Source organism: Theobroma cacao, chromosome 2 (genome assembly GCF_000208745.1).
Source record: "Theobroma cacao cultivar B97-61/B2 chromosome 2, Criollo_cocoa_genome_V2, whole genome shotgun sequence".
Lineage (NCBI taxonomy): Eukaryota > Viridiplantae > Streptophyta > Magnoliopsida > Malvales > Malvaceae > Theobroma > Theobroma cacao.
Window position 1 is genome coordinate 19378907 of NC_030851.1, and position 14294 is coordinate 19393200.

A 14294-nucleotide genomic window follows, 5' to 3' on the forward strand; every position below is an offset into this window, starting at 1 on the left:
AATCAACAAGACTGGTGCGTGAACTTGCATCAAAGTGTTTTTGGGAAATACATATGTGGTGAGATGAAGCATTTAAATGATTTTAGTTGGTTTTCATTAAATTATGCATGGGAACAAGCTCTTGATAAAATGTTTTGATGTTGTGAAAATGTGAAATATGTAAAAAGATAAATTCATGTGGTCCTATGTTATGTTGGTATGTACATATATGAATATGTGTTGTGCATTGATGAATAATGTTGTGTGACAATGATGACCTCAGCTATGTGCGATGTGGGAGTGCACATGAGCTGATGATGACCCAGCTATGTGCGAGTAGGAGTGTGCATAAGCCGATGATGACTTGGCTATGTGCAAGTAGGGAGTGCGCATAAGCCGATGATGATGACCCGGCTATGACGATGAATGAAGTGGGGTGGTGTACATGTTTATATTTGTTTATATATGTATATGCGATAGAAAGTTTATGATTATAATATGTGATTGAAATGAATAATGAGAAACTTGATTATTGTCAATGTGTTCACTTTGATGTGCAATATGGTAGGAATGGATTTTGTGGCATGTGAAAACCCCTTAATTATCATCTACCCTGAATCTCACTGCAGCGAGAACTCTCGGGTGGTGGGGGCACAAACCAACCTTATTTCTCACTGCAGCGAAATTGGATTCTCGCTGCAGCGAGAAACTCTCAGGTAGACCCAAAATTCTGGTGCTGTGTTTCCACTTTGACAACGATTTTGACCACCTTGTACTCAGAACTAGGCAAAGTGGCAAACATAAAAGTTGTAGCTCAGCCTCTTATCTTTTCAATGGTTTAAAAATCAGGTCAATTGGACTCTGTAGTATGAGATATTATGGAAAAATGGAAACATATGCAAACTAAGACTGTTTCTCATTGTAACGAGAAACTTGTTGTCCTGCTTGCTACCTTGCTTGATTTTGACATATTTTTCACCCATTTAACTTCATGGATTGATCATGGGTTTTTGAAACACTATGAGGTTATTAATCAAAGTTTGAAATGAGGGGTTTTTAGTAAGAAATTAAACCAATTGCATTGTTTTTGAAACAAGTACATCATGATTTTCAAGTTCTCCTTATCAACTGCTTGTTCCCTTCTTCTGTTCACTCACTGAGTTTTATACTCACGTTTTTAAACTTCATATTTTCAGATTTGGAGGCAGTTGGGACCTAGATTGAGTTGTCCACGTATGCTCGCCTTTTTGGTAGGTACTATGGCATCTCAGTAGCTGTACCTTCATCCACGGTCACTCCGCTAATGGTCAAGGGTTTGTTACCTGTGAACATGTATATGTAATGAAATCTGCTAGTATCCATGTTATAAGTCAAACATATATATATATTTGATTACTGATGCCACTAGGAGTTGGCAGACGGGTGACATTATTTTGACATAATAAAATTGTAAATATTGGGTCACTATAAAATGTTACTGAAATATTTTAGTAGAGAATTACAATATGTGGTTTTAGAAATGATGGTTGGGAATGATGATCGGGATTGCATAAAAAGGCTTGCTTGAGCTTAGTGGGCTATGCCCATTAGGCCTATGAGCTAGTCATGGCCCCAGATTCGGGTTGTGATAAGAGGTTTCTTGATCAAAAGAATAAGAGCTTAGAAATTTTCAAGTTAAAAGGTCGCCATATTCAGCCATTGCTAAGCCATACCCTAAAGACAACACCAACCCAAAGTTTAAGCAATTCAATGAAAGATTGGAGATACTCAAGAGCATGTTATGAAGTTTGTGAGAATTCTTAGTTGGATTGGATGATAATTTAAAAAAGTTTTATATTGAAAAAGTTTAAAGATGTGTTGGTCCCAAGTAAATGTGTTAGAGGGGGGGTGAATAGCGCTTTTTGGCTCTTTCAAAAATTGACCTCTAATTGGAGATAAATGCACAATAAAAGAAAGAACTGAAAATAGAATAGACAAACACACGGCTATTTATAGTGGTTTGCTCCAAGACCTACATCTACTACCTTGATTGTTCAACCAAGGATTTTTCAAACAATCCACTAAGAACCGGTGAAATTCACAAGCTTTCACCAAGCTTTACAATGGCTTTTATCAGGCTTAGCCAAAACCTTTCACAATGGTTTTTATCGGGATTAACCAAAACCCAAAGTGGTCTTTCAAAGGCTCAACCACAACCTTTCACAATGGTTTTTAACGGGCTCAACCAAAACCCAAAGTGGTTTTTCAAAGGCTCAACCACAATCTATAACAATGGTTTTTCACGGGATTAACCAAAACCCAACAACTAACTTTTCAAGGCTAAGTTAGAACCTATACACTCAATCAAGCAATCCAAGCTTGAATAAATCCCTTAGAGTGCCTTGCACACTCTAAGTAATCAGGAAATGAAGAAAAAATGAAGTACAATTGATCACCTAGCTGATCTAAGATGTATAAATCTAAGCTTAAACACTTTTTCAAAGGATGAGAGTGAAATACAAGTGTAAAGAGAAGGTTTTTGGTCTTTTAAGCTCAAAATCACTATGGATGGCTTTTCTCTCTTCTTTTTTACTGTTGGAGAGGCTTTAAATACTTGCAAAATCAATTTTGGTCGTTGGAGATAGAAATTAGCCGTTTCTAGCCGTTATTTTGTCTTCTAGTATTCAATTCAAATTTTCTGACAGAATGATCTTAGTCGACTAACTGTCCTCTTAGTCGACTAAGTTGTCTTTGTCTTCTAAACCCAGTTTTTGGCAGTGAACTCTTAGTCGACTAACTTCCTTCTTAGTCGATTAAGTTGTTTTTGTCTTTAAGTCCAGATTTATGGCAATAGGCTTTTAGTCGACTAACTTACTTCTTGGTCGACTAAGTCTTCTCTGTCTCTCAATCCTCTTGAGCCTGCTAACTTCTAATTTGAATTATAGCTGACTAATACCCTTCATTATCCAACTAAGAGGCTTCTGTTTTGTTGATCAATTGTGGCTCCTTATTCATATGATTTTTGATATGTGTCTTTGAATGATCTTGGCATACAATTTTTGTCTTGCACACTTAAACAATATAATTAGACATCTATGAAAGGGAATATTTTGCTATCATAAAAAACATATAGAGTCAACATTCTCTATCTTTTATTTTTGATGATGACAAAACACTCATAGATTAAGAGTGCAATGTCTATGTTCAATATGAATGCTTCAAATCTGTGTGTGTAATGAGTTGCTCCCCCTTAGTCAATGCATCTAGTTTTCTTTACATAATATTTAACAAAACCAAAACTGAATATCACACACATAACTTAAACATGAAGACCTATTTAACTCTATTTAATTTAGTCTTCCTTATCTCCTTTTTCTTTTTCATCATTAAACAAGATATTTAAAACTCCCCCTTAATGAATGCCTCAAGATTTTCCTTTAATCTTTAAATCAAACATTAATGAATGAGAATCATAAGTACTCATACACCTAAGTCATACAAGCTTATTTATATAGTTTAATAACTTTAAGAGTCAAGCTTGTGTCTATGTAATAACAAATGTATGGGAGTTAAATCATTTCAAGAATTTGTCAAAGATTACTCAAATAATGTTCAAGCAAATTTGATCATTTTGTCATAATCAAAACTATAATAATTTTAAAGCTAACAACATGGTGCGTCAATCTCACCCTTAGTTTTGTGGAATTTTAAAGTCAAATGTGCAAAATGTTAAGAGAGAAGTTCTTTTCTACCTAGGAGAAGCCTACTTTCATTGACTTTAGAAGAGACTATAAGAGGTCTTAGGATATTTGACGAGGATAAGCTGCACTTAGAGAACTTATCTTTTCCAACTTTTACTATTTGGTGGAAGCCGCACGAATAACCAACAGTACTATTTTTAGGCAAAGGGGTGATAGATTCTAGGTGTGCCATGCAAACCAATCAACATGTTTTGTAGAAAACATTGAATTCGATTTTATGCATTGTAAACAATAAAAGGTTTTTTTTTTATCTATGAGTTAACATATTTTTCATATGTTTATTACTTATAAGATAAAGTTTCAGTGGTGAATATAATTTGCATAGGGATTATAATGTGTCATAACTATGAAATCCTCACTACATTAAAGTATCATTCCTGAACAGTTCCTAGTTGATACTTTATCAAGATAGGACATTTATACTATTGGGAAATAGTGGAGCAATAGACTTGCAATCAAATTGCATGTGCATAGCAAAATTTAAAATTTCTTTTCTCATGAACAAAATCTTTGCATATGTATCTTTAGATAAATCCCAACTAGAGGATAAAGATAATTATGGCTTAATTCCTTGGAGCCAAAATCTCAAGGTTATCAGCACAATGCAATCCTTTTCACTAAGTTCTGTTGCGAACTAGAAGTTGTTCAAGTGTCCAGCTTCTAATGGTGATTCAAGCAAATGACAATTGAAAGGAACTTTTATTGAGATTGGGGTTGCTTATGCTTGTAAAGCCTAGTTATAGCTAAGAGAGATACAATTTTATCTTTCTTTTTCACCAAAAGAGATCAAAACACAACCAAGAACACCAAAGTATACTAATCGACTGCAAAGCACCAAGTTTCCTAGTAAGATGCTGTAGGACACATATGCCCTTAAAAACCAATTTTATTATTTATTTATTGGATAAATAAATTGCTACATCAATTATTGATTTCACATATATATTATTTTAATGGGTATTTTATTTATTTATGACATATATAATATGATTATAAATTATTTTTGTGCATTGTATAAAAACTATGCTAATAGTTGATGAACTATTAAGCAAAACGTTATAGTTCTTTAGTTCCTTGTTTGCCAAACCTATTCTAGGCTAAATGTGACTAATTGTTTAAAGCCTACACTTGTTATGCCTTTATCAAAAAAGGGATTGAATGTTTTAACTTTAACATTGGGGTAGTGACCTTAAAGCCAACAAATGGGTGTAGCGTATGAGATACCTACACCGAACAGTATCTAATTAAGAGCTCCATGTAAGTTTGTCACTGTCAATAATTTAAAAGAGCTCTATTAAAATTTATTAATTGTACTTAGACTTGAGAGGCCAATATAATTTATTTAGTATCTATATGACTTTAATGTTACCAATAGGTGATGTTGAATTTAAAGGCTATATCTTGGTACGTTGGGTTATGTACATGCTAAATAAATTATATTGGATGCTTAATAAAGGATTCACCATTCTCTATTGAGAAAGATATTCAAGTGATTTTCATATAATTGTTGGACTCATGAAATCTGGTTGGTATGTTTTCTAAAAGATGTTTTAGAATTATATATTAATATTATATATATTAGTGCTTTATGATGAAAAATATTTTTAGAGTCCAACAAAAATGAAAATCATGAATTGGTATTACATGGGTTTGTTGACTCAATGTGTTTTTGATGATAACAAAACATTCCTTATTCATTGATGTCTAACTTCACTACTTAAACGTGCAAGATAAAGTTTAAATTCCTTTAATAAAGTTGATGATTAAAGGCAAGTCAAGAAGTTTGCTAACTTAGAAGAAAAGTTAATCAATTAAAGATGCAAAGAATAAAGGACTAAGTGAAAACAGAACATTGTTAACTAATTAACGAGAAACCTTAATCAGTAAAGGCAAATTTGAGCGCTATATGAAATGAGACAAAAAAGCCTTAATCAGTTAGCACCAAGTTTAAATGATTAAGAAGGTGCTAGAAGCTCAAAACAGAAGCTTGCTGACCGGTTAAGCAAAAGTGTTAATTAGTTAAAGCTTAAGACTTGAAGCATCTTGAAGCGCCAAAGTTTAAATTCAAAGTGAAGATGACCATTGAAGGGAGCCAAACTGAAGAAATTCAATTTAAAGAATTTTTAATTGGTTAAAGTATATTTTAATTGATTAAAGATGAAGGGGGATATGCTTTAATCAATTAAAGGGAAGATTAACTAATTAAAAGAAGACTGTTAGTTGGAGAAGTTCAAAAACAACATGTCTTTAATTGGTTAAAGTTTCCTTTAACCGGTTAACATAGTGGACAGAGCTGCTAGACAGTATAAGTAAGAAAAGCTTGAATCAATTAGAGCCTACCTTTAACCAGTTAACAGAAAACTATCTGCTTGTTTGAATTTGAATGCTAAAAGAGAAAATAATGGCTAGTGTGGCATCAGACATGTTCACAATGGCTAGAAACTATCTCTAATAGAAAAATCTGACATCTCAAGTATAAATTGCAGCTCCAACAGTCAAAGAAGCAAGAGAGAAGCTATCAAGAGTGATTTTGAACTTAGAAGACCAAAAACCTTCTCTCTACACTTGTATTCTACTCCTATCGTTTTGAAAGTGTTTATGTTGAAGTGTGTATAATTTAGATCAGTTAGGTGATCATTTGTACTTCCTTTTATCTTCTATTTCTTGTTTGTCTATAGTGTGCGAGACACTCTAAGGGGTAATCTAAGCTAAGATAAGCTTAGGACTTGTTGTAAAATGGTTGGAGCTTGGGTTAGAAGCTCACCTTGTAAAAGCTTGGTAGAAGCTATTAATTCCATTGATTTTAGTGACGTTGGGTTGAAAATCCTTGATTGGGAAGATCAAGGTAGTGGATGTAGGTCAAGTGGACCGAACCATTATAAATATTGTGTTTTGTCCATTTTTCTTAACCTTTCTTTACTTGGTGTTCACTAACCTTCACAAGTTCTCATCCATCCATCTTTATATCTTTCAAATGGATTTTAAATTTCAAGAGCTACCTTCAAAAATATTTTTAGAATGCTATTCACCCTTCTCTAGCACTTCTTTTGAGACCAATAAGTGGTATTAGAGCCTAACCCTTGATATTAAAGGCTTAACATCTTTAGGGGAGATCTAATGGCTTTACAATAGTCTTATGTTGCTGAAGGACAATCTATAACTAGGCTTCATCTATTTGATGGATCAAACTATCCATATTGGAGCACTAAGATATCCATTTACATTAGAGTTGTTAATTATGAGATGTGGGATGTGATCACCCAAGGTCTTTACACTCCCACTAGCACAAATCTGATCACGGGTGAGAAAATGCCTAAATCTAAGGAAGAGTGGACTGAGGTTGAAATGAGAAAAGTTGAAATAAATTTCAAAACCATCAACACTCTTTATTGTGCCTTAATCCTTGCTAAATTCAACAAAATTTCTAGTTGTACCATAGCCAAGGAAATTTGGAAAAAGCTTAGGATCATCCATGAGGGGACCTTTCAAGTTAAGGTGTCCAAAATCACCCTTCTCAGCCATAATTATGAAATGTTCAAAATGGAACTTGATGAAGACATAACTTCAATGTATGACCAATTCACCAACATAGTTAATAAGCTCTGTAAAACCCGACCCTATAAACACATGTCATGACATACATGCACTGAGCAGCATGTTATTATGCTAGAAAAGCACCTAAGAATAGACGAAACCCGGTATCGTACCTAACGGTACACTTGAGTTGATTTAATCTCGAACTAGTTCAAATAGGAATTGTAGGATGAAATTTAATATTTTATAGTCCAGGAATGACTAAAAATGATTGTTCGGAGTTCGAGGGTTCATTAGCGGTAAAATTGAAAATTTTGATGTTTAGGGGCAAAAATCGTCATTTTGCCACCTAAGATAATAATTTGATCATGGAGTGAAAATTTTGACCAAGATTAACTATTTGGAGTATAATTTAATGATAGGAAGTGAAAAAGTTTAATTTTGGTATTTTTGGAGTGTAGGGGTAAAATCGTAATTTTGCCATCCACGGACAAAATTTGAAATTTTGAGAGAATTTAGGTCAAATTTGACAAATTGGAGAATGGTATGAGTATAAGGGATGAAAAATATGTCTATGGGCAATTTTTCAGTTTTTGGGGTAAAAATGTAATTTTTTACTTTTACAGGGGCAAAAGTGTAAATTTCAAAAATTACTCCACCGAGACTTTGGATAAGTCTGAGAATTTTATCTAAGCTATGGATATGTGGAACAAGTGTATGGTGAAAATTTGGAAACAAATGGATGAAATTTTAAAAATGGACCAATGGGAAAGTGACACGTGGCACTTTTTAATGATTTAATATTATTTTAATGAAAAGTCAGCCCATTTATACCCCATTTTAAGTGATGGCTGGCCATAAGGAAAGAACAAGAGAGAAAATAGAGAGGAAAGGAAGAAAAGAGAAAAAACAAAGGAAAACTAGAAAATTCAAAGGGGAAATCGCATTTTTCGTCCGTTTACGCGTCTAACGGTAAGATTTTTCGATTTTAGCTTGATTTCTACCTTTCCTATGCCTTTGTTTCCATTTAGCATGCTTGAGGAGAGAGATCAAAAAGTGAATCCAAGGGCTGGCCAAAATTCATGGGGGAGGAATTTGAAATTTTTAGGTTTTGATTTTTAGTTAAATTGGTAGTTTTAGTTAGTTAAATGTGTATAGAAATTAAATTGGGTAAGAAAGCATGAAATTTTCACAATACCCACCCTTGGCTGAATATGCATTGATGTACAATGATGGTGAACTGATTTTTATTCTAAGAGAAATGAAGAGAAAATGATGAAAAATGGTTAAATGTGATAGAAAAACAAAGTGAAAAATTTACCGAGTTAATGTCCCATTTTTGACCGAATTTTTCAAGAAGGAAAGTGAGCTGATTTTGGTGATTTTATAAGGTTATTGGCTGATATTTAATGGTTAGAAATGTTGGAGAGAAAATGGGACAATTTAGAGTTAAAATGGAACGCGTTAGTAATTTATCGGCTAAAGTGCCAAAAATAGGCTAATATCGAGTTTAAGCCGTTTTAGGCTATTGCATTTCATACCATGCATTAGTATAGGATTTAAGTCAATTATATAGTGATTTAGCATCAATGTGGTGAATTGTGTAAATTTTGTAATGTCTTGAGGAGGAGAGCCTTCTGGTAAAGGTAAGGAAGTAATACCCGACGAACAGTGATCGGGGCACCTAAAAATCAGTTAATTTGTACAAATGGTGAGTAAACTTATTATTATTGTAAATTATCTAGAGTTTATTTTTAAATGCTCTTTATGTATTTTATGAAATGAAAATGAGATTAAAACGGGATTTTTGATGTTTTAGAAATAAATGTGACAAATAAAAATATATTGTGTTGATTATGAAGTAAAGTAATTGGAGGCTGACAATTATTTTGAAATATATATTTTCCTATGAATGGCTTATGAAATATGAGTATAGGTGGCTATATTTGATAAATTGCATTGGGAATTTATGTAAGTTGTTTTTATTATGCAGGCTAGGTAAATAAATAAAAGCCACGTTATACTGTCGAAATTTTATTAAAATTGGTGGGTTTAGTCACTGCAGTGACGAGTTTCTGTGGACTGCCTATTAGAGGGGCACGATAAACCCGGTTACATAGTTACTCCGGTTGTAGAGGCGAGGAGGGTAACTCCCGGGGTAGTATTAGAGCTCACTTCACGTCGAACCCCCACGTGAATGTGTAACTCGGGCAACGCCAAAGAACGATTTGTTTTAAAAATAAAAATGTGCTTCACATGTAAATATCATAACAACCTTGGCGGACTCGGTTAGATGCCTCTGCCAAGGTATCCTCGAGGATTAGTTTTGGCTTGAGCTTTGTTTTTTTAATAAAAGACATAAGCCTTAACAACTGTTTTGGTAAATTACAAATATTTTATGGTTTAAGGAATAAATTGAAAACCTTATGAAATGGTTTGTGATTTGTTGTTTAAACTTGCCTCCATGTTACTCGCCTTTAGATATTTATAATAATGTCTGTTTACTCATTGGGATTGCAAAATCTCACCCACCTCCTTTCCAAATATTTCAAGTCTGTGGTAGCTTGTAGATACCTTATTTTGTCGAGGATTCCAGTTGACATCTTTATCTCACAGACAATAGGTTACTATCACCAATAGTTGGTGTATTTTGGGCCACTTGTCGTTGTAATTATTATTGTACATTATAACTTTGTAAATTATTGTATGTATGAATTTATTTTACTTCCAAGTTATAAAAGATTTCTTACACGTATTTCTATAGATATTGTTTTATATAAAAATCTTATATTTTAATCAATATTTTGAATAGAATATTTGTCTATAAATCCGTTTAAAATATTGTTGTCTTTTAATTTACTTGAGCCGAAAACTACTGGAAATTGTTTAAAATGGAATGTTTAAAAAGGGTTTCTCACAGAAAAGGCAAGAAACTGATATGTAAGCTTTGCGGGGTTCTGATTGGCATTCCGGGTAATGAGTGTCAATCGGGACGTCGCGGCGGTTGTCATGGGTCCAAGGGAGGTTCCTGGTCGTGACAAGCTCCATCAACTAGGAAAAGTCATACTTAAACATGAGTTAGTAAAAAGACTCCTTAGAAGTCTACCAAGAAGTTGGAAGCCAAAGGTGATAGTAATTTGAGAAGCCAAAGATCTTAATGTCATCACCCTAGATGAGATATGTGGTTCACTATTCACATATGAGCAATAGATGAAGGAAGAAGATGAAAAGGAAAAGAAGGAAACTAAGGAAGAAATAAAAGTAAGAGCTAACGATGGCCAAAAATGAAGAACTTGAGGTAATTTCTTATTTATCTCAAATTTCATAGGATGAATTTCAAAGTGAGTATGATTGTTTATATGTTGAATTTGAGAAATTAGCTATAAAGTATAAGGTTTTGAAAAAGAAAGCTTTGGCTTTAGATGATGAATTAGAAAAGGTTAAATGTGATTTCAAATCTGCCTTTGATCAAAGAAATATTTTTCAAATTAAGTTGGAGCATTCCAAAATAGATTTTAAATCTTTGAAGTTGGAATTAGAGAGTAAAATGAGGCCTTGCAAAATGCATAAGATGAGAATGTTGCTTTCAAAGCTTTAATGGAAGAGAATTCAAAACAAAAATTGAAAAAAAAGAAGAGAAACCAAAGAGAAATGCTATTTTTAGAAAGAAAAATGATGTATTTTCAATCCATTGTTATGATTGTGGTAAGAGAGGTCATCTTTCTTATGATTGTTATCATAAGGGTAATAACCTCCCTAAAACCAAGATGGTTTGGGTGCCTAAAGGTTCTTATGTGCTTAGTAAACCCCAAGGAGCCATCAAAGTATAGGTAACTTTGAAAAAAAAATAAAAACTTGTTTTGTAGGTTAAGCAAAAGCAAAAGGAATAATGTTTGAAAGATTAACCGAAGGAGAAGTAGCCATGGTACTTGGATAGTGGCTAGTTAAAGTATATGACCAGAAATTAAAATTTTTTTGTCAAGCTTGATAGAAAGAAAAGAAGTAATGTCTTTTTTGGTTATAACTCCAAAGGTATTACGACCCGGTACTCCCCTCGAGCTAGTGACAACTGTTGCGGTATCTCGATAGACACTCATTACCCAGAATGCCAATCGAAACCCCGTAAGGCTTTAATATCAGTTTCTCATTTCCCCTGTGGGTAACCGTTGCCAAATATCACGTCCTAAAAGATTTTAAACTATTTTCAACTTAAAATAATAAAAAAAAATTTCGTCTCACAGGGGTATTTTAGTCATTTTTCCTTTAAAATTTCGAAACCAGCTAACAATGTAGTATACAGGTGCAAAACACATATTTCATAATCAAAAATAAATTTGAATGTCTAAAACATTTGTTTAAAATGAAATTATGACTATTAGAATAAAATAAAAATATTGAATAAAATATTTAATTTTCTCATAAAACAATATTTTTAGAACATTGCATAAATAATTTTTATAGCGTAAAAGCAAAATAAATTCATATATATTGTAATACAGTAAGCCAGAGTATTTAATTTAATTTATAGTAACAAGTGGGCCCTCGAATAACCAAAAGTAAGAAAGATTGTGAACCTATAGTTTGGAGGATGCAAATCCAATGGTGGTCCTCGATGAAATCAGCTATCTATAGACTATCTTGAGCCTGAAATGGGTGGAAAGGAGGGTGGTGAGATTATATAATCCCAGTGAGTAAACAAATACCATCTAAAATATCTAAAGCCGAGTAAATAGAGACAGATAAAATAGATTAGCATACTGTAATTCATCACCTTTTAACTTGTTTCAACCAAATAAAATCAATTCATATAAATCGAGTAATCAACATGGCTTATGAATTTCTTAAAACTTTGGCTCGTGCCAAAATCATTTTCATACCCAATTATCAGGGATACCTTGATCGAGGGCTATCCCAACCGAGTCCGCCAAGGCTAATAAAAAGTTATATACGCATAAATCTTGTTTTTATTTTGAAAACATAGTCATTCCTTGACGTTGGCTGAGTTCACCCTCACGTGGTGGTTTGGCGTGAAGTGAACTCTAAAGTGTTAACCTTAGGAGTTATCCATCCACGCCTCTCATACTGAGGTATAAATATAATAGGGTTACCGTGCCCTTCTAATAGGCTGGTCCACAGAACCCGTCCACTGCAGCGACTAATTTATAACCCACCATACAACAAAAATTCAATAGCATGACATGATAATTATTTTATTTTACAGCCTCTCAAGGCAAATTAACAGTTCATACATTCTCAACACAAATACCAATTCAGCCATTCATGCAAATATTATCATAAGCCATTCAATTCAAACCATGATTTATAACACAACAATTAGTCTCCAATTACTCCATTTTCAAAACCATCGTTCAATTTCAAGACAATTTTATAAAATCATTTCATTTAAACACATTTTGTTTATAAAACCTAAAAATTTACCATTTAAACTTATTTTCCATAAAATCACAAAATCAGATAAAATCACTTTAGATAATTAAGATGATAGTAAGGTTACTCACTATTTCGGGGAGTCGAATTTTGAGTACTCCGATTCTTGATCCTCGAGTACTATCTCTTTACTTTTGCCAGAATGCTCACCACCTAGACATAATGCACAATAAGCCATTTACTACATTTGTGCTAAATTGTTATAAAACCAATTCAGGCTCTATACTAATGCATGAAATGGGATGTGAAATACTCGGGTAACTATCTAAATATGGTGTTCCATATAAATTCAATTATGTACCTAAATAAAACGGTATTGGCTTAATTCGATCTATCACTTGATTAATTAGCCAATACGTCCAATTCAACTCTAATTAACTCCATTTTTCTTCCAATTCTCCAAACCATCAAACACAAGTTAAATAACCTGAAATATGACAAAATCATTCTCACATTTTCTCTTGGAAAATTCGGCCATGGTGGGTGCATCAACACTATAATTTTTCCTACTTGATTCTCACACCATAAATCACTAATTCTTAACCAAATCACTTAAAATAAAATCAAAATCGTCCTCAATATTCCACATGGAGAATTCGGCCAATGATGGGTGATGGAAGAACATGAATTTTTCTTGCTTGATTTTCATGCTACAAATCACCAATCGACTAAAAACACTAAAATACATTGAAATCTAACCAAATCAAGCATCAAAACCTTTCTCTAAGTGTTCAGCCAGCAAGATACCCATCATGAAATCATGTGATTCAACCATGGAAAATGCAAAAGAATGTATGGGAAAGGTAGATCACAAGCTAGAATTGAAAAATCTTACCTTTTGTCACTTGTTTTCTTGAATTTTCACACTTTTCCCTTGAATTTTTCCACCTAGGGTTTTTGTTCTTCTTGTCTTCCTTTGTTCTTCCTTTGGCCGACCATATGAAGAGAAATAGGCTGATTTTGTGCTAATTTATAAGGAAAATAATAAATGATTAAGAATTTGACACATGTCACCATTCCATTGGTCCATGTGTCATACTTACCCATTAAGCAATCTCTCTCCACCACTTAAATTTTCTTAATTATCCATGATAATATTGGGTAAAATCCATGTGCTGAACAAGTGTTGGGTGGTGTAAAATTACAATTTTGCCCATAGGGTGGCAAAATGACTATTTTACCCCTATGCTAAAAAAAGGTCGAAATTAAAATTTTTCACTTCTCAAACTCAAATTATGTTCTAAATAGTCAATCTTGATCAAAAACTTCTTCCAATATGCCAATTTTAACCTCGAGTGGCAAAATGACCATTTTGCCCCTTGATCATGAAAATTCTAATTTGACTCCAAATCGGTCTTCGAACTCTGAATCATCATTTTAAGTCATTCTGGGGTTTTAAAATTCTCAATTTCATCTTAAAATCTCTATTTGATCTAGTTCGAGGCTTAATTCAACTTAATTGTACCATTTGGTAAATTGCCGTCCTTTAACGATTTTCAAGGTACCCAAGTAAGCAAACATGCATTCTTATGTAAGAATGGCATAATAAACATATTGTAGAGCTGGGCTTGAAAAAAGGTACCAATCAAAGAA